Below are 20,406 nucleotides of genomic sequence, written 5' to 3' on the forward strand. Positions count from 1 at the left end.
TTGACAAACCTCAGAAAAACAATCACTGGGGAAAGGATTCCCTATTTAATAAATGGTGTTGGGAAAACTGGCTAGCCATAGGCAGAAAGCTGAAACTGGATCCCTTCCTTACACCTTATACAAAAATTAACTCAAGATGGATTAAAGACTTAAACATCAGACCTAAAGCCATAAAAACCGTAGAGGAAAACCTAGGCAATACCATTCAGGACATAGGCATGGGCAAAGACTTCATGACTAAAACACCAAAAACAAAGGCAACAAAAGCCAAAATTGACAAATGGGACCTAATTAAACTAAAGAGCTTCTGGACAGAAAAAGAAACTATCAGAGTGAACAGGCAACCTACAAAATGGGAGAAAATTTTTGCAATCTGTCCATCTGACAAAGGGCTAATATCCAGAATCTACAAAGAACTTAAACAAATTTACAAGATAAAACAACCCCATTGAAAAGTGGGCGAAGGATGTGAACAGACACTTCTCAAAAGAGGACAATTATGCAACCAACAAACTTATGAAAAAAAAGCTCATCATCACTAGTCATTAGAGAAATGCAAATCAAAACCACAATGAGATACCATCTCATGCCAGTTAGAATGGCGATCATTAAAGGGTCAGGAAACAACAAATAATGGAGAGGGTGTGGAGAAATACGAAGGCTTTTACACTGTTGGTGGGAGTGTAAATTAGTTCAACCTTTGTGGAAGACAGTGTGGCTATTCCTCAAGGATCTAGAACTAGAAATACCATTTGGTCCAGCAATCCCATTACTGGGTACGTACCCAAAGGATTATAAATCATTCTACTATAAAGACACATGCACATGTATGTTTATTGCAGGACTGTTCACAATAACAAAGACTTGGAACCAACCCAAATGCCCATCAATGATAGACTGAATAAAGAAAATGTGGCACATATACACCATGGAATACTATGCAGCCATAAAAAAGGATGAGTTCATGTCCTTTGCAGGGACATGGAAGAAGATGGAAACCATCATTCTTGGCAAACTAACACAAGAACAGAAAACCAAACACCACATGTTCTCACTCATAAGTGGGAGTTGAACAATGAGAACACATGGACACAGGGAGGGGAACATCACACACTGGGGCCTGTTGGGGGTGGGGGAAGGGGGAGGAATAGCACTAGGAGAAATGCCTAATATAGGTAATGGGTTGATGGGTGCAGCAAACCACCACAGAATATATATACCTATGTAACAAACCTGCACTTTCTGCACATGTACCCCAGAACTTAACGTATAATTTAAAAAAGTAGGTTAAAAAAGTATTACAGACACAGTCTGATGCAAATCTTTTACTTGGCTAGCTTCAAGGCTTTTAAAGTCTAAGATTCCTTATTTAAAATTTCCAACAAAGCCAATTTTAAGAAGCCTATATGGCCAATAAATATTCTTGCTGCACTTTATGGAAATAATCAGGCCAGGTATGATAAGACTAAAACTTATTTTGCATACAATATTGGTCCTACTATGATTTGTCTTTGATAAAATGATGGACTAGAGAGAAAATTTATGTTCCAAAAGAAAACTATGACATATGCTATTAGATTACAACCCTGATCATTGTTTTAGAGTTTTTATTATTTGCCTATAATTTGGGCTGAATCCTGAATTATTTCCTGGCTCCAAGTGTTCCCTAGTGAATCTGAATATAATATATTTTTAAAAACTTGTTTTATCCTGTCAGGAATGAGATGTATTTTTTGAAGGACTACTTAAACTAGCAATTACAATTCGATTATTATGATTATAGAATCTCGGGATTTCTCTTCCTTCTTGTCAAAGTCTTTACCTGATGTTTGTCTCATTAAAAAAAAAATGAACTGATTACACTCTACTCAAGACTGAAGACGTGTACTTTAACCTGTCTCTGTTACCAGTAAACCAAAGCCTTAACTTTCAGAATCTGTCAGGGACCCTGTGTGGTCCCTGGATCAACCACCCATGGGCTTATGAATGTGTTGACCGCTGGCATATGAGAAGTAATTGTCTATTAGGTTATGTGACTCTTCCTTTTTCTATTTATAACTCCAATGTTTCTGAACACTGAAGTAATTCATCGAAATTACTTTCCAGGATTAGATAAACCATACCTGCACACCAAGGAGATGAATTTTGGCCTATGTTTGGCAGAAGTCACTTGCAATGGTGGGGAGTAACCTCTCATGAACGTATAATTAGAAATCTATCAACCACTCTAGGTAACGTAGCAAATGAACTAGCTGAAGCCATAGCTACCAAACAAAGATCTTTAGACTCTTTAGCCAGGATAGTCAAGGATGACGGAATAACTTTAGGCTACATAGTGGTGAAACAGGGAGAAATTCATATGGCAGCTAGCTAACACATCATGTTGTGTTTAGATCCATACATCTTCTGAGGTTGAAACACATGTAAAAAAATAAGACAATATGAGAATTAATTATGACAAATCCTAGAGAAGAGGCTGAAAGAGCTGTAACACAAACAGGGCTGAGACATGCCCCTTGCTAGCCACACTGTGGGCAAAGAGAAGGAAAAAAGAGCTGTGACCCTTTGGGAAGCCCAGACCTGGGAGCTCCCCGAGCCAGGGCTGTGATTCCCTCTTTGGGGTCCTGTGGTTCCTGGTATCTCCAAGCTTCTGGGTGCCACTGTGTTCCCAGTGTGCCAGCTGTGGAAGCTGCTTGCGGTGCCCGTGGTCCAGCAACAGCCTTGTGGAGAGCTGGTACCCATGTTGGCACCTGGAGTTACCTGCCCCACTGCAGCAGCCAGGAAGTCTGACTGCACAGTGGCCAGACCCCATGCTCGCTCACACACCCCTTGCCACTCCGCGCAGTCTCCCTTGGCAAACATGGGATCCAACCTGGTAGCATGAGCTGAGCACAGCCTGCCAGGCTGAGTGGGCGGGGCCCAAGCAAAACTCAGGTAAAGGTGCCACCAGCCATAGAGTTTTCTGTCCAGAAAAGTGACACTCCAAAGATCCCGTAACACCGCTACTCTTCCCAACCTCTGGAAACTCTCAGTCTACTCTCTATCTTGATGAGTTCAATTGTTTTAATTTTTAGCTCCCACAAATGTGTGAGAACATGCAAAGTCTTTCTGTGCCTGGCTCATTGTACTTAACATAATGTCCCCTAGTTCCATCCACATTGTTGCAAATGACAGAACCTTATTCTTTTTCATGGTCGAAGAGTACTCCATTGTGTACATGTACTACATTTTCTTTATCCCTTCATCTGTTTATGCACACTTAGGTTGCTTCCAAATCTTGGCTATTATGAATAGTGCTGAAATAAATATGGGAATGCAGATATCTCTTTGATATACTAATTTTCCCTCCCTTGGGTATATACCCAGCATTGCTGAGTTGCTGCATTGCAGGATTGCTGTATCATATGATAGTTCTATTTTTAATTTTTTGAGGGACCTCCATATTGTTCTCCATAGTGAATGTACTAATTTACATTCCCACCAACAGATTAAGAGGGTTCTCTTTTCCCCACATTCTTGCAAGCATTTGTTATTGCCTCTCTTTTGCATAAAAGCCATTTTAATGGGGGTAAGATGATATCTTATTGCAGTTTTGATTTGAAATGCTCTGATGATCAATGATATTGAGCATCTTTTCATATACCTATTTGACATTTATATATCTTCTTTTTTGTTTTTGCTCATTTTTTGAGACAGGGTCTCACTCTGTCACCCAGGCTGGAGTGCAGTGGTATGATGATGGCTTACTGTAGTTTTGACTACCAGGGTTCAAGCAATCCTCCCACCTCAGCCTCCTGAGTAGCCGGGACCACAGGCATGCATCACCATGCCCAGATAGTTTTTAAAATTATTTGCTATGTTTTTCAGGTTGGTCTTGAACTCCTGGGCTCAAGTGGTCCACCTGTCTTGGCTCCCCAAAATGCTGGAATTACAGGTGAGAGCCACTGTGCCTGACCTGTGTGCCTTCTTTTGAGAAATGTCTGTTCAGATTGTTTGCCCATTTAAATAATTGGATTATTAGTTTTTTTCTTATAGAGTTGTTTGAACTCCTTATATATTCTGGTTATTAATCCCTTGTCAGATATATAGTTTGCAAGTATTTTCTTCCATTCTGTGGATTGTCTTTTCACTTTGTCCATTGTTTTCTTTACTATGCAGAAACTTTTGAACTTCATGTGATACCATTTGTTCATTTTTGCTTTGGTTGCCTGAGCTTTTGGAGTATTACTCAAGAAATCTGTGCCCAGAACAATTTCCTGGAGAGTTTCCCTAATGTTTTCTTTCAGTAGTTTCTTGTCCTTGATATAAGTCTTTAACCCATTTGGATTTGATTTTTGTATATAGCACAAGAGAGGGTTCTAGTTTAATTATTCTGCCAATGACTTTGGGAGGCTGAGTTGGGCAGATCATGAGGGCAGGATATCGAGACCATACTGGCTAACACAGTGAAACTCCGTCTCTACTAAAAATACAAAAAAAAAAAAAATAGCTGGGCGTGGTGGGGGCACTTGTACTCCCAGTTACTTGGGAGGCTGAGGAGGAGAATGGTGTGAACCCGGAAGGTGGAGCTTGCAGTGAGCCCAGATCGCGCCACTGCACTGCAGCCTGAGCAACAAAGCTAGACTCCATCTCAAAAAAAAAAAATTCTGCCAATGAATATCTAGTTTTCCCAGCACAATTTGGTGAAGAGACTGTCCTCTCCCCCATGTGTATTCTTGGCACCTTCATTGAAAATGAGTTAGTTGTAAATGTAAGGATTTATTTATGGGTTCTCTATTCTGTTCCATTGGTCTATGTGTCTGTTTTATGCCAGTACCATGCTGTTTAGCTTACAATTGCTCTGTAGTATAATTTAACGTCAGGTGATGTGATTCTTCCAGTTTTGTTCTTTTTGCTAAGGATGGCTTTGGGTATTCTGGGTCTTTTATGATTTCATATAAATTTTAGGATTTTTTTTTCTGTTTCTGTGAAGAATGTTATTAGTATTTCAATAGGGATTGCATTGGATCTGTAGATTGCTTTGTGAAGTATGTGTATTTTAACAATATTTACTCTTCCAATCAATGAACATGGACTATCTTTCCTTTTTTTTTTGGTGTCTTCTTTAATTTTTTTGCATTGGTGTTCTATAGTTTTCATCGTAGAGATCTTTCACTTCTTTTGTTACATTTATTCCTAGATATTTTATTTTATTTGTAGTTATTGTAAATGGGATTACGTTCTTGATTTTCTTCTTTAGATTGTTCAGTTTTGGCATTTAGAAATGTTACTGATTTTTGTATTTTGATTTTGTATCGTGTGACTCTGAATTTGTTGATCAGTTCTGATAGTTTTTTTGGTGGAGTTCTTAGGTTTTTCCAAATATAAGATCAAATCACCTGCAAACAAGAAAACAATAATAATTTTACTTCTTTCAATTTGGATGCCCTTTACTGTTTTTCAATTTTCTTGATTGCTCTAGCTAGGACTTCCAGTACTATGTTGAGTAACACTGTTGGAAGTGGACATTCTTGCCTTGTTCCAGATCTTAGAAGAAAGGATTTCAGGTTATCTCTGTTCAGGATGACACTGGCTGAGGGTCTGTTGCATATGGTTTTTATTGTGTTGTGGTATGTTCCTTCTAAATCTAGTTTTTTGGGGGGTTTCTTTTTATCACAGGGATGTTGGATTTTATTAAATGCTTTTCAGCATCAATTGAAATTACCATATGGTTTTTGTTCTTCATTCTGTGGATATGATGTGTCACATTGATTGATTTGCATATGTTGAACCATGTTGGCATCCTTGGGATGAATCCCACTTAGACATGATGAATGGTCTTTTTCATAGAATGATTTTGGAAATACTACAGACTTCTCTGTTTTTTGGAATAGTTTGAGTAGGATTGGTAGTAATTCTTCCTTCAATGTTTGGTAAAATTAATCAGTGAAGCCATTGGATCCAGGCTTTTCTTTGCTATGAGATGTTTTATTATGGGTTCAATCTCATTTATCCAGTTCTTCTAGGTTTGTGGTTTGGTTGTTGTTTTTTTTTTTTTTTTTTTTTTTTTGAGATGGAGTCTGTCACCCAGGATGGAGCTTGGTACAATCTCAGCTCACTGCAGCTTCTGCCTCCCAGGTTCAAGTGATTCTCCTGCCTCAGCCTCTGGAGTAGCTGGGAGTACAGGTGCACGCCACCATGCCTGGCTAATTTTTGTATTTTTAGTAGTGATTGGGTTTCACCATGTTGGCCAGGCTGTTCTTGAACTCCTGATCTCAGGTGATCACCTGCCTTGGCTTCCCAAAGTGTTGGGATTACAGGCATGAGCCACGGTGCCTGGCCATTACTTGCAGGTTTTTCAATTTATTGGAATATAGTTGGTCATAATAGTTTCTAATGATTACTTGAATTTCTGCAGTATCAGTTGCAGTGTCTCCTTTTTAATCTCTGGTTTTATGTATTTGAGTCTTCTCTGTTTTCTCTTAGTCTGGCTAAATGTTTGTTGATTTTGTTGATCTTTTAAAAAAATATTAACTTTTCATTTCATTGATATTTTATATTTTTAAATTTCAATTTCATTTATTTCTGCTCTGATCTTTGTTATGTTTCCTTCTACTAATTTTGGTTTTGGTTTGCTCTTGCTTTTCTAACTATTTAAGATGCATTATTAGGTTGTTTATTTAAAGTTTTTCTACTTTTTTTGATGTAGGTGCTTTTTGCTATAAACTTACTCCTTAGTACTGTTTTTACTGTATCCCATAGGTTTGTTTTTTGTTTTTTTGTTTTTGTTTTTTTTTGGAGACGGAGTCTCTCTCTGTTGCCCAGGCTGGAGTGCAGTGGTGCAATCTTGGCTTACTACAAGCTCTGCCTTCTGGGTTCATGCCATTCTCCCACCTCAGCCGAGTAGCTGGGACTACAGGTGCCCGCCACCATGCCCGGCTAATTTTTGTTTTTTGTATTTTTAGTAGAGACGGGGTTTCACCATGTTAGCCAAGATGGTCTCGATCTCCTGACATCGTGATCCACCCGACTCGGCCTCCCAAAGTGCTGGGATTACAGGCATGAGCCACTGCACCTGGCCTTTATCCCATAGGTTTTGGTTTGAATTTAAAGTTTTTCTCTTCTCAAAATCTCAGTGTCATGGTACTGGCTTCTAGTGCTTTGGGCAGTGAGACCCTTTTACTTGATAACAGTGGTAGCTGGGACAACTTGGCAACGTAAATAAATAAACGGCATCTAGATTGGAAAGGAAGAAGCACATTTATCTTTATGTACAGATGACATGATCTTGCATTTAGAAAATCATAAGAAATTTACTAAAAAGTGTTAGGACTCATGAACAAATTTAGGAATGTAACACTATATAAGATTGGTATACAAAAATAACCGTATTTCTTTACCAAGAAATCAAGAATCCAAAAATGGAATTACAAAAATAAATCTTGTTACAATAGAATTAAAGCTGGGGTAACTTTAACATAAGAAGCTTAAACTTGAACACTAAAAACTACAATGCATTGTTAGTGTTGGAAACACCCAGGTACCATCCCTGAGCCTTCTCTCCTTGGCTCTGAGGACTTTACCTTCACGGGGTGAGGAAAGGGTTTGCATTCTTGGCTTTTACATTATAGTAGGTGGGTTCGGGGTGAGGTATCTGCAAGTCAAATGAGTATTACAATCTCTACTTTTATGTATAGGAGACTGGGGCCGACAAAGAGAGGGAATGACAATCCATATCCTGGAAGGCGAATTGTCAGGCACTGATTTCCCCTGTGTAACCCCTGCCAATCATTGTGTATTTAAAGGATCCCCAGATACCTTACCACTAGGTGTTCAAGAGAGAGGCCTGTAATCTAGGCGTCTGAGAAAGCAAGGCTAGAGATTCCAATATTGGAGACAACAGGGCTCTGGGAAGATTAAGTTTGAGTTTTCTGGATCTGCAGAATAGAGTCACTGAGGAGCAATTGCAAGTTCAGAGGAGATGAAAGAACAAGTCAGGGCATGCTCAAGAAAAGAGTAAACCAGGGATAGGTTTTAGGCAAGAGTCACACTGAGGAAGGGCAGGTTCTTGGCGTCGCTCAGGAAGGAATCCAAAAGCAAGCCTGTGGTGGAATAAAGCAGCTCTATGGAGGCATTGGCGGTGTTACAGCCCTGCGTCCGCTCCTGCAGGGCAGGGAGCCCTCCGTGGGTTGTGCTCCCAGAGTAGCAGCCTAGGGGTGGCTTGTAGTCATTTTTATAATTCACTTGTAATGACATGCTAATTAAGGGGCGGGTTACTCAGAAATAGCTAGAAATGGGCAGTAACTTCCAGCTGTTTCCATGGCAAGGGGTGGGGACTTCCTGTGCTGCCATGGCACTGGCAAACTGTCACGGCTCTGGTGGGAGCATCTTCTGGTGATCTGAGACATGAAGTGCTTTCACTGCCTCTCCCAGTTTCCTCTGTGTCTCTTACCTGAAAGCCCTTCACACCCCCATCTACCCACCTACAAAGTTCACTGCCCTTTCACCCCACACCCGTTTCACACGCACTCCCACATCAACCCCAAGCATTCAAGCTGGCAATTTCCCTGTTAGGAACCTCGGTGGTAGCCGGAGTTCTGAAAAACCCCTAGGCAGAACTCCTTGCCTAGTTTGTGGCAGAAGTCAGGGAAGGAAAGGCAAAGTTCAGGTATTTCACACAATAAATAAATAAAGATAGGTAGATTTGATTGATGGATGGATGGATGAAACGTGGGAGTTTATGGGCAAATGTTCATCAGACATTGGAAGTGTAAGTTGTCACAAAGATTATGGAGTGCACTTGTCTTATGACCCTGTTATTTTATCCTAGTATATACACTAGAGCATTTTTTTCTAACTGTGTAAATTGAAAGCTCACAAATTAGTTTAGTGAGAGAAAAGATAACAGATTGGAAGAGAAATACCATATTCATTAGTTGTGATTTTAAAAATGTAAAGTAAAATAGAGACATGATTTTTTCATGCTTTCGAATGCATCTATAAAAAATAGACTTGAGGGCTGGGTACGGTGGCTCACGCCTGTAATCCCAGCACTTTGGGAGGCCGAGGAGGGCAGATCACGAGGTCAGGAGTTCGAGACAAGCCTGACCAACATGGTGAAAACCCGTCTCTACTAAAAATACAAAAATTAGGCGAGTGTGGTGGCGCCCGCCTGTAATCCCAGATACTCAGGAGGCTGAGGCAGGAGAATCTCTTGAACCTGGGAGGCAGAGTTTGCAGTGAGCCAAGATCGCACCATTGTACTCCAGCCTGGGTGACAGAGCGAGACTCCATCTCAAAAAAAAAAAGTTACTCATTAACAGCATAGACCAATTGGTTTCTATTGGAATTTCTCCATTATTTTCACAATGTCCCAGGCTGTGAAACCAGGATTTAATAACGAACCAGAATGCCACATCTGTGTCACGTGGGTAGGGACCAGTCCTGATCCATTAAGTCCGGGTCTCCAGGTAACTGGACTCACTGCTGGGCAAAACAGAATGTCCGGCGTGCGTTCCTAACAGGGGACCGCAGAGCCTCATAGGAAATGTAGTGTCACCTTCCAATGATGTTACCATCAAGGACCTTGGGAACCAGCTTTTCTCTCTGCGCATGCGCCGCCCCGCCCACTTCGCCATTTTCCTCCGGAAGTGCGGATCCCAGCGGTGGTCCTGTAGCTGAGCAGGCCTGGGGCTTGGTTCTATGTCCCTGTGGGTAGGTGCGAGGGCGAAGAGGAACCTGTGGGCCTCGGGGGATCCCGGGGGGCCAGACCAGTGTTCCCCATTTGTGGGGGCAGACATGTGGGCGCATCGCGGGCAGGAGGGGCCTGACGTGCATTTGCGGGCCGTGGACCCTGGCGGGGGCTGGGAGGACAGGCGTGGGGTCCCGGCAGTGAAGCGGGTTCCAGAGGCGCAGGAGTGGGTAGGCGAGGCTGGTGGCCCTGGGCCCGGAGTCTGCAGGCCGCGCTCCTGTCCTGCCACTGAGGGACCCGGTTACCAACCCTCATGTAGCTCAGTTTGCCCATCTTTCCTGGTGCTAACACACAGTTCTCTGGAGACGTTCCCCATTCCCAGAGGAGTAGTGCGAAATGCGTGTGTCTCTAGTCTTAAGCTGGGCGTTTGTATTAGTTGAGTTTCCCGGTGTCTATTTAGCAAGTGAAGTTTCTGGTTCCCTCCTTCACTGTGTGACCTGCCTAGTCCTCCTGGATTGCATTTATGGAAGTTTATACGAGACCTAGTTTCCATGGAGGAACTCACTGATTCCGCGAGGGAGATGGGGTACTGGATGATGGTCTTCAGCCTTAAGGGTACTTCAGTCTTAACTGTGTGTTATAAAGTTTGAAAAGGAGGGTTCCCTACGAATAAGAAGCGCACTTGAAAGAACAGCCCTCTGGTCTAACCTCTCACTGGTGCTTCAGAGGACTATAAAAGGTCACAGGTGAAGATCCCAGTTTTCCTCGCTCAGGAAATATTAATTCTACTCCCTAGAATACACAAGATTTGCAAAGACTAGGTGATAGTGGAAGGTTTGGAAGAACTTTCAGAAGGTTGAGGTGAATTCGGCTGAGAAGAACAGGCAAGGACCTAGGAAATATTCCTTATTTGAAGGGGCCTGAAAGTGTGGTCTGGGGTGCAGGAGTGACCTGTCATACTTGAAAAGATTGAAATACTCTCCAAATACAGTCCATTTCCTTCAACCTTAGCTTGTTGTTTCCAGTGTCTGAGATATATTAAACCTAGTCCATCACCAAATTTAGCATAGATTGTGAAGTTCTATTGATTGCATTTCATTTGTAATTTAAGACTTTCTCCCCCTACATAATTTCGTTAAAAACATATTGAATTCTATTCACTTAGGTGTAACAGTTAATATTTGCTGTTTAAGGAACTAATTAAACCTTACTGGCTTATAAAAAACAACCACCATTTTATTTGTTTGAAGTTCTGTGGATCTGCATTTTGGTGTGGTGGGTTCAGCTGGGTAGTTGATATATTTGTGTTGCCTGGATCACAAAATAGGCCTTAGTCACCTGGTGCCTTGACTGAGCCTGGTTGGTTTAAGATAGGTTCCTTCACAATCTGGCGGTTTGTGGTGACTCTTGGCTAGGCCCTGTGTCTCCAACAGGGTAGCTCCAGACCTCTTCACAATATGACTGTGTCCAAAAAGGCAAGAACCAATGGATATTTGCATGACATTTTCCATTGTCCATTCACTGGACAAGTCAGATGGAAAAGCCCAATTTATTGTCAGAGCATAATATGAGGGCTTGGATACAGGGAAAGGTGTTATTGGGAAACATGAGTAGAATGGTGTACTGCAGGAAATACATATTATGTACATTTTAAAAAATGTAGGCTAAAATTGCTGGTTTGCAAGATGCACTTTCCATGATGTTCAGGTATAGAAAAGCAAGATGTACTGTCATGGGAATACTCATATGAAGTTATTTGTGGAATCCACATATTAATAGGAAAATAGTTAATACAGCCCAGTATATTTCTATAACATTTATTTTAGTGAACTTATAATGTTTCTTTGTATTAAATTATTAGATTATATCTTTAGGTAATATTGTTACTAAATTAGTAGGTAATACATATTTTTATTCAAAAATAAATTGTGCATCTAATGTCTACCAATTAATGTACTTGTAGATGTATCTTATCTTAACTTGAGTCTTTGCTGCCCCTAATGAGGTGTGAAGGGCTCTTCTCCCATGGGGAAGTTTTTCTTTTTCAGGAGGGAGGAGGGCTTTTCCAGGTAATGTGTCTAGAGTGTTGGGCAGAAGAATCTGGGACCACACCTCACCAGTTCTCTCCTTAATCCACGTCATTTGCCTTCTCTTCCAGCTATGTTTCCAGTGTCCTCTGGGTGTTTCCAAGAGCAACAAGAAACGAATAAATCTCTGGTGAGTTGTTTATTTGTCCTTCACTTTGTTTTACACTGTATTTTCTGAGTTTATGGGTGTCTGTGAATTAAAAAGGAAAAGTAGAAATAAGTAAAACTCAGGTTGAAGGGTATATACATAAATAAGATAAAGCTGATCTGTAGATATAGACAGGTTATAAAAGCTTAGAGTTGTCTAAGTTGAGTGCAAAGTTTCCTCTGATCTTTCTGATGCCGAAACAAAAAAGGCAGTCATGTTTGTTACGTGATTGGAATGGAACCCAAAAAGAGAGCATGCTGTGTTCTTGTGGGACAGGAAAGCTTGTGTGCACCAAGTCTTAATCACCACCTTCATTGGTGACATAGATTATGTGCTGGAACATATTTCACACCGGTCTGGCAGTAAGCACTTGTAGTGTTGTGCAGTGGAAACAGTCATCTTCCGCTAAGGCATGGCGTGTGGTGCAGTGGAAATGGTCATCTTCCGCTAAAGCACAGCTTCCATCGTAAGGCATGCTCCTTGCTCAAAGAGTGTGGTCCCAAACAGCTTTTGGGTGGTCCTCCTTCACTCATGGATGAAACCTGGAACATCTTGAGGGCTGAGTTAACCACATGTCCTTAAATAACTCTCCACACGTTTTTCTTAGTTTATCTCTACATGCAGGGTGTGCAGCAGCCTGTTCAAAGTCATATTTTCTGGGAAATATTTTCAGTGTTTATTTGCAATTTAGCCCACTCTGTGTAGTCTTAACTTATTTCTTCTAAACTCACCATTAACCTAAATAATAGTCAAATTTAGGGGGGCTGTATTTGTCTTACTCGAGTCTTCTACCATAGTTGAAACGGTCGTAGGCAAGCGAGTTAGAGAGAAATGCCACACTTTGAGACGAATTCAGGAGTCCTTTATTAGCTGGTGACTGAGAGATGGCTAACACAGGAAATACTCTCGGCCCTAAAGAACGGCTAGATTTTCTTTTATACATTGGTTTAGAGAGGGGAGGGGGGATTCCAGCTGCAATAAACTTACAGAAGAAAAAACAGACAAAAAACTTAAAAAGACAGATGGTTACAGGAAAACAAACTGTTCCAGGTGCAGAGGCTTTAAATTCACCACAAAGTGATGAGTGAGGGGGCTCTGGGCATTATCTGCCAGACAAATGTGGGGGCTTTATGATATTATCTCTGAGTAATTTGCTGGGAACTGCGGACATCACTTGCCTCAGCACTTTATCAGTTAATTGCACTCTTTGATATGTTGAAAATCAGCTTGCACAAGTTAAAGTCCTTGAGGAAAGGGGGTGGGTAAGGAGCCCTTGATGTCTTGTAAATGAAGGAGCCAAATGGAGTTTGTCTGGTTTTCTCAGCTAAGGGAGAGTCTATTCATATTAAAAACAAGGTTAGCTATCTAAGGAAGAGTCTATTCATGTTAATACAACGTTGGGTATTACAAAACGTCTGTTCATGATCTGGAAATTCTTCTGTGTTAGTTCTGTTAAAAGAAAAACTTTAAAGGAGTTTAATTGAGCAATAAACGATTCACAAATCGGAAAGTCCCCAGAATCACAGCAGATTCACAGAGACTCCAGCACAGTCATGTGGTGGAAGAAGATTTATAGACAAAAGGCAAGCGGCATACCGAAATCGGAAGTGAGGTACAGAAACAACTCAGCGTTTGCCTTGTTTGAGCACAGTTTGAACATTTGGCAGTGCCTGAGTGGTTGAAGTTTGGCCATTGGGATTGGCCAAGATGTAGCTGTTGTTTGAGGTGTATACACTCAAGTTAGGTTTTCATTCTTGTTTACCTATTAAGGTAGGTTGCAGGTCACCCACAAAGACTCATATATATAATTATGGAGTCCTTCTCAGGACATACTTAGTTCACTTTAACAATGCCTTCCCTTGGTTATTTTCTCAATTTTGAGAGATTGGCCAAAACTTCAGTCACTGGTGTCACTATTACCGTTGCAAATGTACTTATTTGGTTTAGAAACCCACTGGGAAATAGAACAGTGAGATTTGAAAAGGTGGAACAAGGACTTAAGTAGAAGGTGTCTTCTTATGCTGGAACATCCTGTTTACAGGAGAAAAACAAAACCTGGTTTGTTCTAGGATTTATGTGTTTCCTTAAAGTCTTAGTTTGATTATGTTCCATTTAGCATGAGTGACTCCATTTTGGTTTGGTTTGTTCTGTTGGGACCCATTGCATGAGCTTAGTTCAAAACAATGGCCTCCCATAATTTTGCTTAAAAAATTCCTCCTTTTGGCTGGGCGCGGTGGCTCATGCCTGTAATCCCAGCACTTTGGGAGGCCAAGGTGGGCAGATCACGAGATCAGAAGATTGAGACCATCCTTTCTAATACGGTGAAACCCCATCTCTACCAAATACACAAAAAAATAGCCAAGCATGCTGGCGGGTGCCTGTAGTCCCAGCTACTCAGGAGGCTGAGGCAGGAGAATGGCCTGAACCCGGGAGGCAGAGCTTGCAGTGAGCTGAGATCATGCCACTGCACTCCACTCTGGGGGACAGAGCAAGACTCTGTCTCAGAAAAAAACAAAAATCCTCCTTTTCAGTCAAGTTCTCACTTAGTTGAGAGTGTGACCAAAATGTAGGGCCTTAGCCTCACTCTTAGTTACCATTGTTTTGGGTTTCCGGTTTAGCACATCACTCCCATTGTTTTGGGTTCTGGTTTTAGCATGTTACTCCCATTGTTTTGGGTTTCTGGTTTAGCACGTCACTCCCATTGTTTTGGGTTCTGGTTTTAGTACATCACTCCCATTGTTTTGGGTTCCGCTTTTAGTACATCAGTCCCATTGTTTTGGGTTTCTGGTTTAGCATGTCGCTCCCATTGTTTTGGGTTTCCAGTTTAGCATGTCACTCATAGGTTACGGTGTCCTTATGGTTGCACATTTTTTTAAATCTGTTGTCATTCCAGTTGAAGAGATACCATTTGACATTTTAGAGATGGCTGCATGCAAACTCTTAAAACATATGAGTAAGTACAGTGCACCAGGGAGACTCATATGACTATTGGGATAACACCAAGAATTTGGTATATGCTCCTTATTCAGGGTCCCCATAAATCAAACCACCTAAAATCAAATAGATTAAAGAATGAATTAGATAAAGGGTTTACTTGCTTAACTAAGTGGGTTTTTTTTGTTAATTCCCTACAACCAAATCTTTATAATACCCAATGTTTTCTCCATATGCCATGTTAGCAGCTGCACAGATACTTAAGATAAGAGTCTCATGATAGTAGAGAAGTCTTGATCTGTGATCTTGGGAAAAGCTGTTCACATTAAGGATGCCATCTTCTTCTGGGGGGGAACTGTCCTTGTTAGCTTTACCTTAAGGGTTCCAAGGGGTGTATGGTTCCGAGTGTGGAGGGACCCTTCTGAGTTGTAAGACTATGAACCCAAAGTTTAAGGTTTTAAAGTTTTGCTGTCATGTGGATGGCAAGGGCAGTCCTCTGATGTTCTCAGAAGATCCAGTCATCAGATTCTAGATTGTGAAGGGGTTGGCTGTCATCTGTGAACCATAAAAGGCTTTCTTTAGCTGGTGAAAATACACTTCAGCATAATAATCTACTGTTTTAACATCAACCCTCTTGCATGGAAGAGCTTTTATACAATCAGAAAGCATGCACTGAAAATGACAACTGAATGAAATCCCTTTATAAAATGTTTAAATGGCCCATCAGGTAACCAAATGTACCTGAAGTTTTGATTGTTTTCCTAAGAATATAGGTTTGACAAACCAAACATTGATTATAAACTATTTTAGCAATTTAGAGATCACCACAGCAATATATTTAATTTGGATCATTTTCTCTTTCCATGATGAGTTATGGAACGCAGAACTTTTAATAACAAAAGTTTTAAGGACTTAAGATGGACAAGGTGGCCATCCTGGTTCTTCATAAGTCTGTGCTTAATTAACATTAGACTTACATCCTCTTGAATACCAGCTGTTTCTTCAAATTAGGTGCATGGCACTGGTAACTGATGAGTTATAGGTAATTTGGCTTAGACCATGGAGTTTATTTAAATTATATATCTAAACAATTTCAATATTGGTGATTTAGCATGCAAATCTGGCAAAATATTTCCTTGATATTCAATTTTTGTTTTACTTGGGTTAGCAGTTTTATAAACCAGTTGGTCTTCTTATTAAACTTTAGGATTTTTTTTTTTTTTTGAGACAGAGTCTCACTCTGTTACCTAGGTTGGAGTGCAGTGGCACAATCTTGGCTCACTGCAAACTCCGCCTCCTGGGTTCAAGTGATTCTCCTGCCTCAGCCTCCCGAGTAGCTGGGATTACAGATGCATACCACCACACCGGGCTAATTTTTGTAGTTTTAGTAGAGGCGGGGTTTCACCATTGGCCAGGATGGTCTTGTTGGAAGGCCAACTCGGCTTCGTCTGTCCAATTAAATGGTTGTTGCCCCCCAGAAAGGGGGGGAATGAAAAGAGCCGTGCACATTCCTCAGCCCTGGGCTCAAAACAAACAAGCCCAGTACAAACACATCCCATCCTCCCATCCCACCACATATCACCATATATCTCTTAAACTTCCCCCGGGCTCAAAACAAACAAGCCCAGTACAAACACCACCAGGAAAGTCTCCGATAAGGGGACAGATGAGGGGACAGCCGTTCAAAGTTTTACTGAAAGAGCAGGAACCAAAAGAATTCCTTTGTTCCCCTGTAACTTTCAGGCTATAAAAAAGCAAACACTCGCATTGTTCGGGGCCCTCTTGTATGCGGTGAAATGGAGGGACCAGGTTCGAACTTGTAGTAAAGATCCTTGCCACTTGGCTTTGACTCTGGACTCTGGTGGTCTTCTTTGGGGAACAAACGGTCTGGGCATAACATCTGGGGGCCCGTCCGGGATTCCCCAAGCCCACCAGACCCCTGGTCAACGGATCTGCTAGGATCGATCTACTGATAGGTGAGCTGGCTCATCTCCGTTTGTCTGTCCATGTCTGTTCTGAATCTGAATCTGTGACTCGCGAGGTCTGAAACTGGAGCTGGCACAGTCCTGGCGGACGTGCTATAGGACAGCCAGCGGAGACCGGTGGGAGACGTCCCCTGGCTCTCATCTGATCTATATTGCGATCTGAGCTGCCCCAGTTTGGCGGGCAGCAGCTGTATCTGAGCTGCCTGGTTGGGCGGGCAGCAGCTGTCTCTAATCTGGGCTGCCCCAGCGCGACCGCGATCCAGGCAGCTGACTCTGACCCGGGCTTCCGGTGCATGCTTGCAATCTGAGCTGCCCCGGTTTGGCGGGCAGCAGCCGTATCTGAGCTGTCTGGTTGGGCGGGCAGCAGCTGTCTCTAATCTGGGCTGCCCCCAGCGCGACCGCGATCCAGGCAGCTGACTCTGACCCGGGCTTCTGGTGCACGCTTGCGATCTGAACTGCCCCGGTTTGGTGGGCAGCAGCTGCCTCTGACCAGGGCTGCCAAAGTGTGCCTGCGATTAGATATCATTAATAAGTAAGTCAGATCAGATTTCCTTTACAGGGATTCAAACCCACATTCCTTTACAGGAAGAGACTACAAATTATTACAGGATGGGTAATACCCAGAGCACTCCTCTATCTCTCCTTACGAGTAATTTCAAAGAAGTTAGAGCAAGGGGCCGTGATCTTGGTATAGAAATCAAGAAAGGAAAGCTAATTACTCTGTGTCGCTCCGAATGGCCTGCTTTGATGTGGGGTGGCCGCCTGAAGGGACCTTCCAACTTGCTGTCATCACTAGGGTAAAGTCCAAGATTTTCCTACCTGGGCTTGCGGGCCACTTAGATCATATCCCATATATCCTCATATGGCAGGACCTTGTTGAGAACCCGCCTCCTTGGCTGTCCCCTTTCCAATTGGCCTCTGAACCCTGTAAGGCACTAGTTGCTCGACCACTAAAATCCAAGCAACCAACTGCCCCCCCATCCTGTTTTACCTGACAGCGGGGACCCACTGTTCACAGAACCCCCTCCATACCCCTCCGGGCCCCAGGCCCCAGCCCCCCTGGCTGAGCTGTGGGAGGGAGCAGGCGGACGGGAGGCGGCCGGCACTCACGGGCCCGCTGAAAGGGAAAGTAACTTTGAAGGGCCGGCGGGGAGGACGCGAGGGCGCACTTCGCGGACCAGCCCCCCTCAGCCGCCTGACTCCACGGTGCCTTTACCCCTTCGGGAAATAGGACCCCCGGATGACACAGGAATCCCCAGGCTCCAGTACTGGCCATTCTCCAACAGTGATCTGCATAACTGGAAAACTCAGAGTGCTCGGTTTTCAGACAACCCCAAAGATTTACTGGCTTTACTAGATAGTGTCATGTTCACCCACCAGCCCACTTGGGATGATTGTCAGCAGCTCCTCCGAATTTTGTTCACCACGGAAGAGCGAGAGAAAATACAGATAGAAGCTAGAAAGCTGGTCCCAGGGGACGACGGTCAACCGACTGCCAACCCCGACCTCATAAACGCAACCTTTCCTCTGACCAGGCCGGCGTGGGACTACAACACGGCAGAAGGTAGGGGACGGCTACACCTTTATCGCCAGACTCTAATGGCAGGTCTCCGGGCAGCTGCTCACAAGCCCACTAATTTGGCTAAAGTATATTCTATTCTGCAGGGAAAGACAGAGAGCCCAGCTACCTACCTAGAAAGATTAATGGAAGCTTTTAGACAGTACACCCCCATAGATCCAGAGGCTCCAGGAAGTCAGGCAGCTATTGTAATGTTTTTCGTAAATCAGGCAGCCCCAGATATTAAGAGAAAACTCCAGAAATTAGAAGACTTGGAGGGAAAGCGGATTCAGGACCTCCTTCAGATAGCCCAGCGGGTTTACAATAACAGAGATACTCCAGAGGAAAAGCAATTTAAGGCCACTGAAAAAATGACCAAGGTCCTGGCAGCAGTGGTACAGAAAGAGCATCTACAGCCAGAGTACATCCAACCTAGGCGGCCCCCCCGGCATGATAATCTGAGCAAAGACCAATGTGCCTATTGTAAGGGGGCTGGCCACTGGGTAAGAGACTGCCCCAAAAAGAAACCACGAGGACAGGGACCCGGACCCCCTAGGTCTACACCCGTACTAGTCACTCAAGACGAAGACTAGGGAAGATGGGGTTCGGACCCCCTCCCCGAACCTAGGGTAACTTTGCAAGTGGAGGGGTCCCCAGTCCAGTTCTTGGTCGATACGGGAGCACAGCACTCGGTCTTAGTTAAAGCTAATGGGAAATTATCCTCCAAATCCTCGTGGGTACAAGGGGCCACAGGAGTTAAGAAATACCCATGGACAACACAAAGAACAGTAAACCTCGGAGCCAAGAATGTAACCCATTCTTTCCTGGTCATCCCTGAGAGCCCCTGTCCCCTATTGGGGAGAGACCTGCTAACTAAAATGGGAGCACAGATCCATTTCCTCCCTGAGGGGCCCATCGTGACCAACCCCCACAATCAAACCGTGTCCATCCTGACTATAAACCTAGAAGATGAGTACTGGCTCCACCAGGAGAAAGCGGCCCCTGACCAGGACATAGCAACTTGGCTCCAGCAGTATCCAGAAGCGTGGGCGGAAACGGGGGGGCTTAGGTCTAGCAAAACACCGTCCTGCCTTATTTATTGAACTTAAGCCTGGGACAGACCCCGTGCGGGTACGCCAATACCCGATGCCCCTAGAGGCCAAGAGAGGGATTGCCCCGCATATCCGCCGGCTCCTTGACCAAGGGGTCCTACGCCCATGTCACTCACCCTGGAATACTCCATTGTTGCCGGTACGAAAACCTAATAGTGGAGAATACAGACCTGTACAAGACTTAAGAGAAATCAACAAGAGGGTTGTGGACATACATCCAACTGTACCTAACCCGTATACCCTCCTAAGTACCTTAAACCCTAAACATCAATGGTACACTGTTTTAGATTTGAAAGATGCTTTCTTTAGTTTGCCTTTAGCCCCTCAGAGCCAAAAGCTCTTCGCCTTCGAGTGGAATGACCCTGATAGGGGCATAAGTGGCCAACTGACATGGACCAGGCTGCCGCAGGGATTCAAAAACTCTCCTACCCTGTTCAATGAGGCCCTCCATGAAGACCTGGGTGAGTACCGACGTAAACACCCTGAAATAATTTTACTCCAGTATGTTGATGACCTCCTGATTGCTGCTGAGACCCAAGAAGCTTGCATCCAAGGGACCAAGGGTCTCTAACAAGCTCTAGGGAATCTAGGCTACCGAGCCTCGGCAAAGAAAGCTCAAATCTGTAAGCCAGAGGTAATATATCTAGGGTACCTGCTTAAGGGAGGGCAGCGCTGGCTAACAGACGCCCGGAAACAAACTGTTCTGCAGATCCCCAGGCCACAATCCACCCGACAAGTGAGAGTTCCTGGGGTCGGCAGGATTTTGCCGACTATGGATACCTGGGTTCGCAGAACTGGCTAAACCCTTGTATCAGGCAACACGGGGGCAACAACCATTTAATTGGACAGACAAAGCCGAGTTGGCCTTCCAACAGATTAAAACCGCCCTACTCTCCACGCCTGCACTAGGAC

At 43.4% G+C, this 20,406-nt stretch overlaps 1 long non-coding RNA gene across 1 annotated transcript in view; it reads left to right on the forward strand.

Annotated features, from left to right (window-relative positions):
• Positions 1–9,604: 9,604 nt before the first annotated feature.
• The window catches only part of LOC134808706 (uncharacterized), a 49,350-nt gene continuing 38,548 nt past the window's right edge, over positions 9,605–20,406 (forward strand). Inside the window, exons 1-2 of the long non-coding RNA XR_010152138.1 lie at positions 9,605–9,693; positions 11,829–11,887. This is a non-coding gene — a long non-coding RNA (uncharacterized LOC134808706). The remainder of the gene's footprint in view (positions 9,694–11,828; positions 11,888–20,406) is intronic.

The sequence above is a fragment of the Pan troglodytes genome, chromosome 17 (genome assembly GCF_028858775.2).
Source record: "Pan troglodytes isolate AG18354 chromosome 17, NHGRI_mPanTro3-v2.0_pri, whole genome shotgun sequence".
NCBI lineage: Eukaryota > Metazoa > Chordata > Mammalia > Primates > Hominidae > Pan > Pan troglodytes.